The following is a 13,656-nucleotide window of genomic DNA, read 5'->3' on the forward strand; positions in this document are numbered from 1 at the left end:
GAGGTTAAGACAGAAGTAAATAGAGAAAGTCAACCAAGAGTTATTAGAAAACACACCTTGGTCTATCCGGTTATGGTACAACAAAGACCTCCAAATGTTGTTTACCCACAGGGTTATGAGGAATTTGAATGGCAACCTGTGGATGTGTTAGATCTGAGAAAATTTAAGGAGAGTGTCAATAATTTTGGTATGCACTCACCATTTGTTAAACAAATTCTGACTTCTTGGGCTATTAAAAATAAAATAATCCCCCAAGACTGGAAAGATATGGCAAGAGCTATATTAGAACCTGCCGCAAATTTACAATGGGTTGCATGGTGGAGAGATGAGGCGAGGGAGATAGCACGACAAAATAGAGCCAAAGGAAGAGAGATTTCCATAGACCAACTGCTTGGTGAAGGTCGTTTTGCTGAAATAGAGGTGCAGGCTGTATATGATGAAGAAACTCTGGCATTGTGTAGATTGTCAGCCTTAAATGCCTGGGACAAAGTTGCAGAATCCGGGAAGAGACTTGAACCATTTACTCAAGTCATACAAAGGCCAAAAGAAACCTTCCCTGACTTTTTACAAAGGCTAACCTCAGCTGTCGAAAGGAGTATATCAGATTCAGTAGCAAGAAAGGCAATAATTGAGTCTTTAGCCTTTGAAAATGCAACTGCTGAGTGCAAGGAAGTAATCAGACCACTGAGGGCAAGGTCAGCATCAATAGATGAATGGATTAGATACACAGCTGATGTTGGATCTCACTCAGCTGATATGTCAGTAATAGGAAAAACTGCAACTAGAAACCTAGAGATGACCCAAGATTTCAAATGTTTTAATTGTGGTAAATGGGGTCATCTCAGAAATGACTACAGAACAAATCAAAATAATAGGAAATGGGGGCCTAGGCCTTCTGGAATATGTCAAAGATGTGGCAAAGGCCGACATCTGACCAGGGAATGTAGAGCAACAACAGACAAATGGGGCAATACCCTGCCAAAAAACTTCCAGGGGGGCCTCTTGCAGGCCCCAATGCCAGACAAAAAGAGTTCTCTTTCCCAGGAAAATTAAATGTCACTGCTTCAAAAACAAATTTTGTAAGACCAGATAAGGCTGAGGAAGGTTTTATAGATAATTCAGAAGGCCTCACAGGGAGTCAAAAGCAAATATTTTGGCAAACTTCTATAGAAGATCAAAGACCAAAACTAAGAATACTAGTGAATAATATTGAGATTGAGGGGATGGTTGACACTGGAGCAGATGTCACTGTTATTTCTCCAAATTCTTGGCCTGAAAGTTGGCCACTTCATGAAGTAGACATCCAGTTTCAAGGACTTGGAACTTTATCCAAAATAAAACAAAGCACCAGATGGCTTAAATGTATAGGACCAGAAGGTCAGCTAGGAAAATTGAGGCCATACGTGGCTGATATAGCCATTAACTTATGGGGAAGAGATCTATTACAACAGTGGAAAACCCAGATTAATATCCCCTCAGTGTCAATGTTTAATCATGAAATTCATCAGGCTCCTAATAAAAATTTAAAATTTGTTAAGAAACGTTATTTAAGGCAGTCTCACACTGTCCAAGCTGTTCATAAACAACATATGGTAGAGGCCGACAATTTAGTTCTACCCCAAAGAGCCATTGCTACCAAGACACCAACAACATTATCACTAAAGTGGTTGTCTAATCAACCCATTTGGATTGAGCAGTGGTCTATGACAAAAGAAAAATTACAGGTATTAGAACAGCTGGTCCAGGAACAACTGGAGGCTCAGCATATTGAAGAGTCTACCAGTCCTTGGAATTCTCCAGTATTTGTCATTAAAAAGAAATCTGGCAAATGGAGGATGTTGACAGATCTCAGAGCAATTAATAAGATTATTCAGCCTATGGGTTCTTTGCAGCCTGGTATCCCATTGCCTTCCTTGTTGCCTAAGGATTGGCCCATTATAGTGATTGATCTGAAAGATTGTTTCTTCACAATTCCTCTACATGAATGTGATAGGGAAAGGTTTGCTTTCTCAGTACCTACCTTTAATAAAGGTTGCCCAGTAAAGAGATATCATTGGAAAGTCTTACCACAAGGAATGGTAAATAGTCCTACCTTGTGTCAATACTTTGTACAACAGCCATTGGAGATAATTCGCAAAAGGTTTCCCAAATCAATTATTTATCATTATATGGATGATATTTTGTTGGCTGATTCAGATATTAATATCTTGGAAAAAATGTTTGATGAAGTAAAGAAAATTTTGCCTTGCTGGGGATTGCAAATAGCCCCCGAAAAAATACAAAGAGGAGATTCTATTAATTATCTAGGGTATAAGATAAGTCTACAAACGGTTAAGCCACAAAAGGTACAAATTAGAAGAAACCAATTAAGAACCCTAAATGATTTTCAGAAGCTACTTGGAGATATAAACTGGCTGCGACCAGCAATTGGCTTGACCACTCAAGAACTAAGTAATTTATTTCAAACCTTACAAGGTGATAAAGATTTAAATAGTCCTAGGAAATTGACTCCTGATGCTGAGAAGGAGTTAGCCTTGGTAGAAAGAAAACTGCAGGATACTCATCTAGATCGTATTGATCCAAAAATGGCCTGCATCTTAGTTATTTTACCTTCTACTCACTCTCCTACTGGAATTCTTATGCAGAGAGAAGATTATATTCTAGAGTGGATATTTTTAGCCCATAAACAGAATAAAAAATTAAAAACCTACGTTGAGAAGGTTTCTGAATTAATACTGAAAGGAAAAATGAGACTTAGACAATTAGTTGGAATGGACCCGGCTGAAATTGTAGTACCTTTTACTAATGCAGAAATTACCTCGTTATGGGCACAAGATGAACATTGGCAAAGAGCATGTAGTAACTTTTTGGGAGAGATTACCAACAAATATCCTAAAAGCAAGCGGCTTCAGTTCATAAAAAGAACTAATTGGATTATCCCTCGTATTTTAAAAGGAACTCCGATATCTGGAGCCCCTACATTTTACACTGATGCTAGTAAATCAGGAAAGGCAGGATATAAATCAGAAGACATAAGTAAGGCGGCTGAGAGTCCCTATAAGTCAGTTCAAAAATCTGAATTATACGCAATAATCATGGTATTGTCAGATTTTCAAGAATCCCTTAATATAGTAACTGACTCTCAATATGCCGAAAGGGTTGTTTTACACATAGAGACTGCTGAACTTATTCAAGATAATTCTGAATTGACCTCATTATTTTTTCAACTACAACAAATTATTAGAAATAGAAGTAACCCCATATATATAACACACATAAGATCCCATACAGGTCTGCCAGGCCCTCTAGCACAAGGTAATAATGATATCGACCAGCTATTGATAGGAAGCGTGCTAGAGGCTTCAGAATTTCATAAAAAACATCATGTTAATAGCAAAGGTTTAAAGAAAGGGTTCTCTATTACTTGGCAACAAGCCAAGGAAATTGTGAGGCAGTGCCCTACTTGCTCATTATATAACCAAACTCCTTTGCCTACAGGAACTAACCCTAAGGGTACTCAAAGAAATGACATTTGGCAAATGGATGTCTTTCATTTTACAGAGTTTGGCAAACTGAAATATGTGCACCATACTATAGACACATATTCAGGATTTCAATGGGCAACTGCATTAGCATCAGAAAAGGCTGATTCTGTAATTACACATTTGTTAGAAGTCATGGCCATTATGGGAATACCCATACAAATTAAAACAGACAATGGTCCAGCATATACCTCTAATAAAATGGAGAAGTTTTTTACATATTATAATATAAAACATGTTACAGGCATATCACATAATCCTACGGGACAAGCAGTTGTGGAGAGATCTAATCGAACTCTAAAGGAGATGCTTAATAGGCAAAAGGGATCAATAAGAACCCACAAAGATAGATTACATAGTGCTTTATTAACTCTAAATTTTTTAAATGCTAATGAACAAAACTCCACAGCTGCTGAGAGACATTGGACTGTGGAAAAAACTTCTGAACTAAATCAACCTGTTTATATTAAGGATATTATGACGTCAGAATGGAAAGTGGGAAATGTATTACGCTGGGGGAGAGGTTATGTTTATGTTTCCACAGGAAAAGAAAAGCTGTGGGTTCCTTCCAAAATGATAAAGATCAGAAATGACAAAGGGAGACCCCCTGAAGCACTAGTCAACAAAGAAGAAAAGGGAGACTAACTCAACCAACCAAATGGGTGATGTATATATGGTGTTATGTCTCTTACATAAACTTAACTGGCTGGGACTAAAATGTCAATACAAAGCCAAGAACATTTAATTGGGTAATAATTTCTCATGACTTAATACATGCCATCCTTTATGAGGGCATGTATTTAAGTTATATATAGTTTGATTAAGTAATCAAACTAACCTGAAGAGGGCAGTGGCCTTTCTTTATTGATCTTCATTGACAAAGCTGTGTGCCCTACATGTTCCACGTGAATGTTTTTAGAAAACTACCTGTTGCTTTTAAGTTTTATATGTTACAGGATGAAAGAAGAGAAACTCAGCCCTAGCATGATTTATACTCGAGGATTCTGAGTCTCTAGGACCTCCTATTCCAGCTTCGTGCTTGATTCTACTGCAACTGCATCGAAGCCGCTTCTTTTAAGGACTTGCTTCCAGAACTTTTCCAGAACATCTAGCTTGCCTGTCCAACCTTTCTGACTGTAACAGTTATGGTGTCAGCTTTGCTATGAACTTTCTCAGTACACAGTGACTTCAAGGCAAATGATGCCAGCTAGCTCTCCTTTGACTAAGCCAATTTTCCTGTTTCCCTTTGGGCCCCCAGATGGGAATTCTTCGCCCCAATTCAGCTGGAAGCAGACAAAAGGAGATCATCGCCCCAGTTCCTTAGGTTGGGGTGGATGGTTCTGGTTACTTTGTAAATTATACATGTGTTGTAATTTAAGGAATACTTTACAAATGTAGCTTCAGACAGGAAGGGAATTAGAGAGCTAAATCTCAGAAATTAAGTGGGATTAATATCTTACTCTTATATAGGCATTGTGCCTGTATAACTCATACAGAAATACAAGGCTTAGACCCAGTTAAAAAAAAATAGGTATATCTTACATTGGTAAGAAATCTTTATAATAATTACAAGGTTGAAATTATAATCTCTTACATTGATATGGAATTTATATTAATATATTACTCTCATGTAGGCATTGTACCTATATATCTTATTTAGAAATACAAGGCTTAGACCCAGTCCTTTTTAAAAAAAAAAAAATAGTGGAAAGGAATTAACAGACAACTGTTCAGATTGCCTTACATAGTTGATTTTCAAAAACGTCAGAAATCCATAGAATTGACATTACAAACATTCTGATATAAACATTTATTTTATTGGAGACCTATCTGATCCTGACAGCTTCCCAGTCTTGGATTCTAAGAAGAAATTGAGCATCTTTGGAGTTACACCAGTTGTGGTATGACAGCCACTAGGCAAGAATTGCCTCTTTTAATCTACAGACAAAATAGTGTGCAAAAAAGAAACACACTTGCAGAATAGTCGACTGATTATATCTGCCAAGACAGAGTAATCAGCCCTTAGTAATTCTGCATTACTAGGTCTGTCAGATGATTCCTGGGCCAGAAGGCTGAAGACCAGATGCTCCAACATTTTGAAATAAGGAACTGTCTAGATGTTCAGTGGTCTATTTAAATTGGCTGAGTTTTAGAAGCCACGCTTTGTGCTTCCCATATCTTTAATTAACTAGTCATCCTGGATTTCTGATGGGGTTGAAGATTTATAATCTCACAGCCAACCCAGGCTATTTACTTTGAGAAGATGATTTTCAGATGCTATTCATTTTGAAGACAGGACATAAGCCAGGTTCAGAACTAAGTTTTTTAATTGAGAGAGATGGCAAAGGTTCTATTTAGTTAACAAAAATGATGGACTGGGTGTTAGGTTTATCTTGTACTTTAACAAACACAACATGGTAAAATAGCTAGTGTTCAATTAATATGTGAAAAGAAAAAAAATTTTTTTATTATTGGACAAAAAGGGGGAAATGTGGTGGATAGCCCTAGCCTCTTGTTGTCATGGTAACTCCACTCCTGGGAGGGGCTGCGAAGGAGGAGTGAATCTTGTAAACCTTCTGTCCAATCAAATTTGTAAAATAAAGGCTACAGCCAGTGATTGGGCAGTAAAAGAGGAAGACGAGGGAGCCAGAGGCAGGAAAAGGAGAAGACAAGGAGAGAAAAAGAGGAGAAGAAGGAGGGTGGCGCGGAGTTGGCAGTTGGTCGAAGCTAGAGGGCAGTTGGTAGAGAGAGAGAAGACGAAGAAGGCCTTGACCTAGGAAACCGCAAGTTGTTAAGAGCTCTCATAGCCGGGGAATAGTGTAGTTTAATGGTAAATCTGCCCAATCTAGGCATGCAGCATTCATTTGATACTTATTGACTTGTGTCGTTATTCTCTGGACTCCCTATGGGCAAAAGATTTACCGCAACAGACCCTCACACCCCCCAACAAAGAAACAAAAAATACAAACACAAGGAATTGGAGTAGAAATACTAGCCAATACAGGGTCTTTTATCTTACTAGTATATGATAGGAAGATTCCAATTAATGTAGTTTATACCCCCGCACCCTCTAATATTATAGGAATTCTAGAAATTAGGAAGATTTTCCCTGAATTTTTACAACTTAAAAGAATTAAAACATATATATCTAATCTTGCTGAAGTTAAGGTAGAACCTGTCGAATTATCCCCATCCCTCCTTCATTTACTGCTCAATATATGGAGATTCACTGTGGAGTATAGAAAAATTAGTAAATTAACACTGAAAATGCCTGGACAGTTACCAGATGTGGAGGATATCATCTAAAAATTAGACAAACATCCCCACAATGGCTGGCATCATTGGACTTATCAGATATGTTCTTTGGCATACCACTACACGCCAATTCTCAGGAATATACAACCTTTACTTGGCAAGGAAAGCAATATAAATTTCTTAGACTACCACAAGGATACTTAAATAGCCCCATCATAGCCCACTCTACCCTAGTGACCACCCCGAAGGACTTCCAACCTATAGGAAACACCAAATATGACTCATATATAGACGATATCATAATATATGGTGACAATAAAACAGAGGTTGAACAGACTCTTCCCAACCTCATAACTCACCTAAGATCACATGGCTGGACTATTAACCCTGATAAGGTACAGCCAGTAGGTACTAAAGTTAGATTCCTTGGAGTAGAATGGTCAGTCACAGGCCCCACTATACCACCGTCGGTTATAGATAAGATACAGGCACTAGAAACCCCCAAACCAAAACTCAGGCACAACATGTAATAGGGATGTTTGGCTATTGGCACCAGCACATCCCATACCTGCAATTAATTTTACAGCCAATGTATAAGGTCATTAAGAAATCAGAAACATTTGAATGGGGCAAGGAGCAGGAAGAAGCATTCAAAATAGCAATACAGTATATTCAGGAATACCAACAACTCACTTATATTAAACAACATGATGTAATATACCTAGAAATATTATACCTAAAAGGCTATGGTAACTGGAACGTGTTCTCAGAGCATAATGTAATCTATAACCCCATTGGATTCTACTGTAAGCGCTTTCCATGGAGTGAAAACAGATACTCATTGTTCAAAAGAATGATTTGGACTACTTATGAGGCGTTAAGAACCATTCACAGCCCCATAAAACAAAACAAATTAATTATCAGAACAGAATTGCCAATAAAGGATTGGATTACAGCACCTGGGGAATCCTGGGCAGGACTCCCCATGGAGCCCAAAGTGCTCCAATGGAAGTGGTATCTGGCACAGTAGACAGAACAATTACAGACAACTTATACCACTAAAATGACAGAAACCTCTATGAATGCTCTTAGGACACAAGTACAGGTTCCGGACATCATATCCAAACCAGAAATAGAGCAGATTCCATGACCAATAGGCACATGGTACACAGGGAACTACGAACCCTCCTTGAAGAATGCATGGTTTAATGATGGTTCATCCACTACTCAAAATAATATAACCAAGTGGAAAGCTGCAGCTTACAGACCCAGGGACAATAAGGTCATAACTCAAGAAGTGTTGAGAACCGCACTAGCCCCACGTTCGGGTGGCCGAAAAATGTCACGGCCCGAGCAAAATGTTGAGGCCCGGGCTGCCCCGAGTTTGGCAGCCACTGTATCCCGGTCCAAGCTGCCACTTCGGTCCGCGGGTCGGGGTTCAGGAAGAGAGAGAGTGAGGATGGACTCGAAGAATGGAGGGAGACCAGAGTGTAATTCAATCCCGTTTATTCTTCAGTCTCTCTTCTCTCTAAGTCCCAAGTCCTAAGTTCCTAGTCCCTAGTGCCTCCAAGTTCCAAGTTACTTCATCCAAGTTCTCTTTCAAGTGCCTGCTACCTAATGCCTAATTCCTACTCCAAGTTGTACTCCAAGTTTTACTCTCTGAAGTGTCTTCCTAAAGAGTATATCTAAAGAGTCTGATTCTCTCTCCATCTTCTGTCTGCCTCTCGCCTTTATATGTCTCACTTCTAAGCCATGCCTTTTGGTCACACCTTTAATCATGCCCTTAGGTCTTGTCTCTAAATCTGATCTCTACACTTCTAAGTCATACTCTTAAGTTACACACCTTTAATCTCACACACCTTTAATCTCACACACCCAAGGTATCTAAACCAAGATTATCGGAGTGTGCTCAGCTGTTGTAGGCTATTGTAATCCAAGTCTCATGTCAGGGTATATGGCTCAAGATGGCTGCAAAGCTGATAGCCGCTTTCTGCTAAAAGTCGGCCCCCAACAAAGAAGAAACATCCAAATCAGCTCAACATGCAGAAGTCATAGCAGCACTGCTAGCAATTAGTCAGTGTCACGAGGAACAGGCACACTCCATAGTACTTTTCTCAGATTCATGGTGTGTTTGCAATGGCATAGCTATTTGGTCAGGTAAATGGAAACACAGAAATTGGCAAATCGGTGGAAAACCCTTATGGTCCAAAGAAGCTTGGCAAGAAATATGGGAATTAGGACAGAAAATTAAAATCCAAGTTAAAGATATGGATTCCCATAAACCAAACAACACCAAAGAGGCAGAATACAATAATAAGGCAGACAAACTGGCATCTTTGGCAATAAAATTAAAAGCCCAGTATAAGACAACCCCATTGGGACCCACCAAATTAAAAATATCAAGGGGTTGGAAAATTGAACAACCAGTTAAGGAAAACCCCCCTACTAAGGATGAAATCCTACATTTACACGCACACATGTGACATGTGAACCTAACAGGAAAACACCCCATGGGAATGGTGGCAAATGTAACCTTTTGCTGGGTACATTATGTGCAACATTTGCTGCAACGGTCATCCTAATAACAGCTCTATATCTAACACAAGACTCAGTAATAAATATTCACAGACGAAGCACCAGCTTCGCTTACTCCAATTAAAGCTTTTGGCAAAAATACGGATATTGTAGAGCACAATACTGGGATGACGAATGTGAGCAATACAAATTAGCATATATGTGGACATATGCAGACCATGTCATACAAATAGACTCCAAGAAGCCCCTGCAGCCATTAGATGTAGAAGAAAACCCATATAAATGCAATAAACCAGAAATATACACAAATAGAACAGACTACCAAGCACATGTAATAGCCCATTGGAGACACTTATAATAATTTTAAAATCTTTATAAACAGAACTACAGCAGGATATTATGTAGAAGAATTAGAAATAGATGACTATCCAGTATTCACATGTGGTGAAGCAATGAACACCACATACTTACAACTCATACTAACAGCCATGATAGCACAAATGAATAAAAACTATAACCTCATTTATAATAAAACAACACCTACTAGTCAGACAATTTAGACTATGCAGGCGATGGCAAACAAAACCAATTATGGAATGATGCAGATTATTGGGAACTAATAATCAAATCAAATATGGTAATCAAATAATCAAATATGGTATCACAACCATTCCACACACATATGGGATGGAATGTCTAGAGGATGTCTGGACAATGCTAAATGCTGTTGAGAACCTCACTAGCCCCACGTTCGGGCGCCAAAAATGTTGAGGCCCGAGCCAAAATGTTGAGGCCTGAGCTGCCCCACTTTGGGCGGCCAAAAATGTTGCAGCCCTCTCCACTCCACGCTTGGGGGCCACTGTTTCCCGGCCCAAGCTGCCTCTCCAGTCTGTGGGTCAGGGTTCAGCAAGAGAGAGAGGAGGGACTTGAAGAATGGAGATCAGACAGAGTGTGATTCAATCCCGTTTATTCTTCAGTCTCTCTTCCTAGTCCAAGTCCCAAGTCTTGAGTTCCTAGTTCCTAGTTGTTCTCCTCGTTGTTCTCTTCTGAGTGTCTAATGTCTACTCCTACTCCTAGTGTCTGAATCTCTGTTACTCCAAATTGTTCTCTACTCTCCTGTCTGCCTCTTGCCTTTTATATGTCTCACTTCTAAGCCATGCCTTTTGGTCAAACCTTTAAGTCATGCCCTTAGGTCTTGTCTCTAAATCTGATCTCTAAGTCATACCTTTAAGTCACACACCTTTAATCTCACACACCCAAGGAAAGTCCTGGGTATCTAAAGCAAGATGTTATCAGAGTGTGCTCAGCTGTTGTAGGCTAATGTAATCCAAGTATCATGTCTGGCTCATATGGCTCAAGATGGCTGCAAAGCTGATAGCCGCTTTCTGCTAAAAGTCGGCTCCCAACAAAATGCCACTATATTAAATAATAAAACAGCAAACTTCCTCTGTGTAGCAGACTTCCCAAACCTACCATGGTATGGGAATTTATCAGTCAGGAATTGGCAAGGTGAATATATAGCAGGAACACCTAGAGTCAGAACAAACACAGTGTTTGACTGGGGTAAATTATTTAGCCCATTACTACACACCTTTAATGAACATTGGAAATATCCATTAGTCCTAACAGACATACTTATACAGCCATGGACCACAAATATATATATATATATATATATATATCAAAAGATGGTGTTACATACCAACACACATTTGTATAATAGAATCTTATGAAAGCAACCCACATACTTATGTGGTACTGAGGACCAATTTAAGAATACAACCTCAGGCTGGTACAACCCTAGCTATACCATCACTATTGGGTACCCAGACAATGATAACCCCACTATGCATAAAACAGAAAAACCAGTATACATACACACAGAACCATGGATCATAGTTAACACCACAGATAATCACGTCCCTATCATATACAACAACACCATCTTTAGCCTAGGAGGAGCTAATCTGACAAATACCTATAAGAAGGAACAAAGATTTTGGGATCAGATGGAATGGACCCAGTATGTCAATCAATCCTGGGCACTACATATTCCTCATGTAGTAATACCTAAAAGAGAATATATCTACCACATCTGGAATTCCACACTAAGAACAGTCCCTACTAACTGGTATAACACCCAAGCAAAGCAAGGCACTAGATGACGTAATGACAAAATTAAATCCCTTTTCTTTGTAAATTCTACCAACATACCCCATCCTAAACAAGGATAAGTCATGAACTACACCAAATATGGTCCTAATGTAACTATATGCCATATACACAGTCAGGACAACATAGCCCCTATACCTCTAAATTTAGAAGGAACATTTACAAACCAGACCGTGTTTGTAGAACCTTGGATTAAACCATCAGAAAGGGACAAAGGGTATCTTAATCCGAATCTTATTTACAGTGGATACCAGAATAAAAATGTATGGTGGAACGGATGGAGACAAGTAAACTTAACCAACCCAATGTGTTGAGGCCCACATTCTGCCTCAACACTTTGGTGCTAAGTGTTCTGGTAAAGAGAGAGAGTGGGGCTCTTGGGGCAAGAGACGCAAAGAATGGAGACAAGACAGGGTGTGATTCAGTCTCTTCTATTTTCTCATGTCTCTCTCAAGTCTCTCTTATTGAAGGGAATTCTGAGGTATTTATATACACAAGCAGGAGAACACAGGTGAAAACATTTTACCACGTGCACCATACAGCTGAGGTCACTAAACAGCAAAACAAGCTATGTGGGATAAACAATATATTTATCAGAGTGTGCTTCAGCTGTTATAGGCTTTTGACAACTAAGTCTTTCATCAGGGTATATGGTTCCAGATGGCTGCAAAGTTGATCTAGCCGCTTTCTACTAAAGTCGGCTCCCAACAGGTCCCCCTTTTTAAATTTTTTTCAAAAGGGGAGGCTGGGAAAACTTACGGAAACCGTGCCTGTCCTAGGTTGGAACAAAGGACCCCAGCCTCACTTAAGATGGTGAGGCCTCCCTTATTTTAGGGGCAAGGGTCTTGATATGCTCTCTTACCCGTCATTGGCTAACCGGCTTAGCACGCAAGTTAGGGGTTAATCCTCATCAGTCTTGATGACAGAGGTTTCAGAGTCCCCTACTTCCAGCCTGTAATAGCGGACCTGTATGGGTTTCATTTGTTATCTGTTGCCGTACCAAAGCCATCAGTTTGAACAGCATGAACCTGAGAGACAAGAGACTTAATATCTAAACCGTTGATATAAAAGCAACACTCTTTAAGGCAACACACAACTTCCCCTGTTGGAGAAGTGAAAGGTCTAAGCCTTGTATCCACAAATTTATACCAATGAAATCCTTGAATTTTGCATCAGCTTAGTAACAATTATACAGATAAAGACAGCCTAATATTAACCACCTCAGTCCCCAAGTCCAGGGAATTGGGGCGCCGACTCCTCATTAACTTCTTCAAGCTGAACATGGGCGTTGACTTTTAGAAGAGGAATGAGGGGAAGGGTAAATTGATAAACATCTGAAGTCTGTCTTAACTGCATCCAGCTGGAAGTCCAGGGCATCAGTGAACATGCAGGTGATAAGATTCATTCTCCAAAGCTGTGTTCTGCAATATACAAATCTCAAAACAAGGTTTAGTATCAAGATAATTATTTTGATTCTCTGAAATCTAGTGTTCTGGAGGCCTACTTCTGTCATGTCTGATCCATATAATTCTGGAAGACATAACTACTACCTTAATGACCTCATTAGAAAACTCATAGAAAAACCTTTTTTTCCAAATTAGCCTTTCCTTAAGCCAGTAACCAGAAAAACCTTTACATTGAGTTTTTATCCAGAAAAATATTATACAACTCAGAATCACACCCATTTTGAAAGTTAAATCAATTAACATTATCATTCTGCTTAGCTCTCTGTCTAGAGCAGCCTTCTATTTATTTCTTGCGTCTTTAAAGCCCTTTTCATCTGTTTTTACTCACTTATTTCTTGCCCCATTTTCGTTACTATAACCTTTATCTATTTATCTGTTTGGCTCTCTTGACTCAGAGCAGCCTGCAATTTACTCCTTGCATCTTTAAAACTTTTTTCATCTGTTTCTGCTTATTTTTTTCTTGCCCCGTTTTTGTTACTATAACCTTTATCTATCTGTTTGGCTCTCTTGACTCAAAGCAGCCTGCAATTTACTCCTTGCATCTTTAAAACCTTTTTCATCTGTTTCTGCTTACTTATTTCTTGCCCCACTTTTGTTACTATGCAATCACCTTTGTTTCACTTCTGAATTCAGCCAGCTCCGTCAGTCGACTGGTTCTCCAGCGCAGGGTGTCTTCCACTGTATCC

This window comes from Arvicanthis niloticus, chromosome 2 (genome assembly GCF_011762505.2).
Source record: "Arvicanthis niloticus isolate mArvNil1 chromosome 2, mArvNil1.pat.X, whole genome shotgun sequence".
In the NCBI taxonomy this organism is placed as follows: domain Eukaryota; kingdom Metazoa; phylum Chordata; class Mammalia; order Rodentia; family Muridae; genus Arvicanthis; species Arvicanthis niloticus.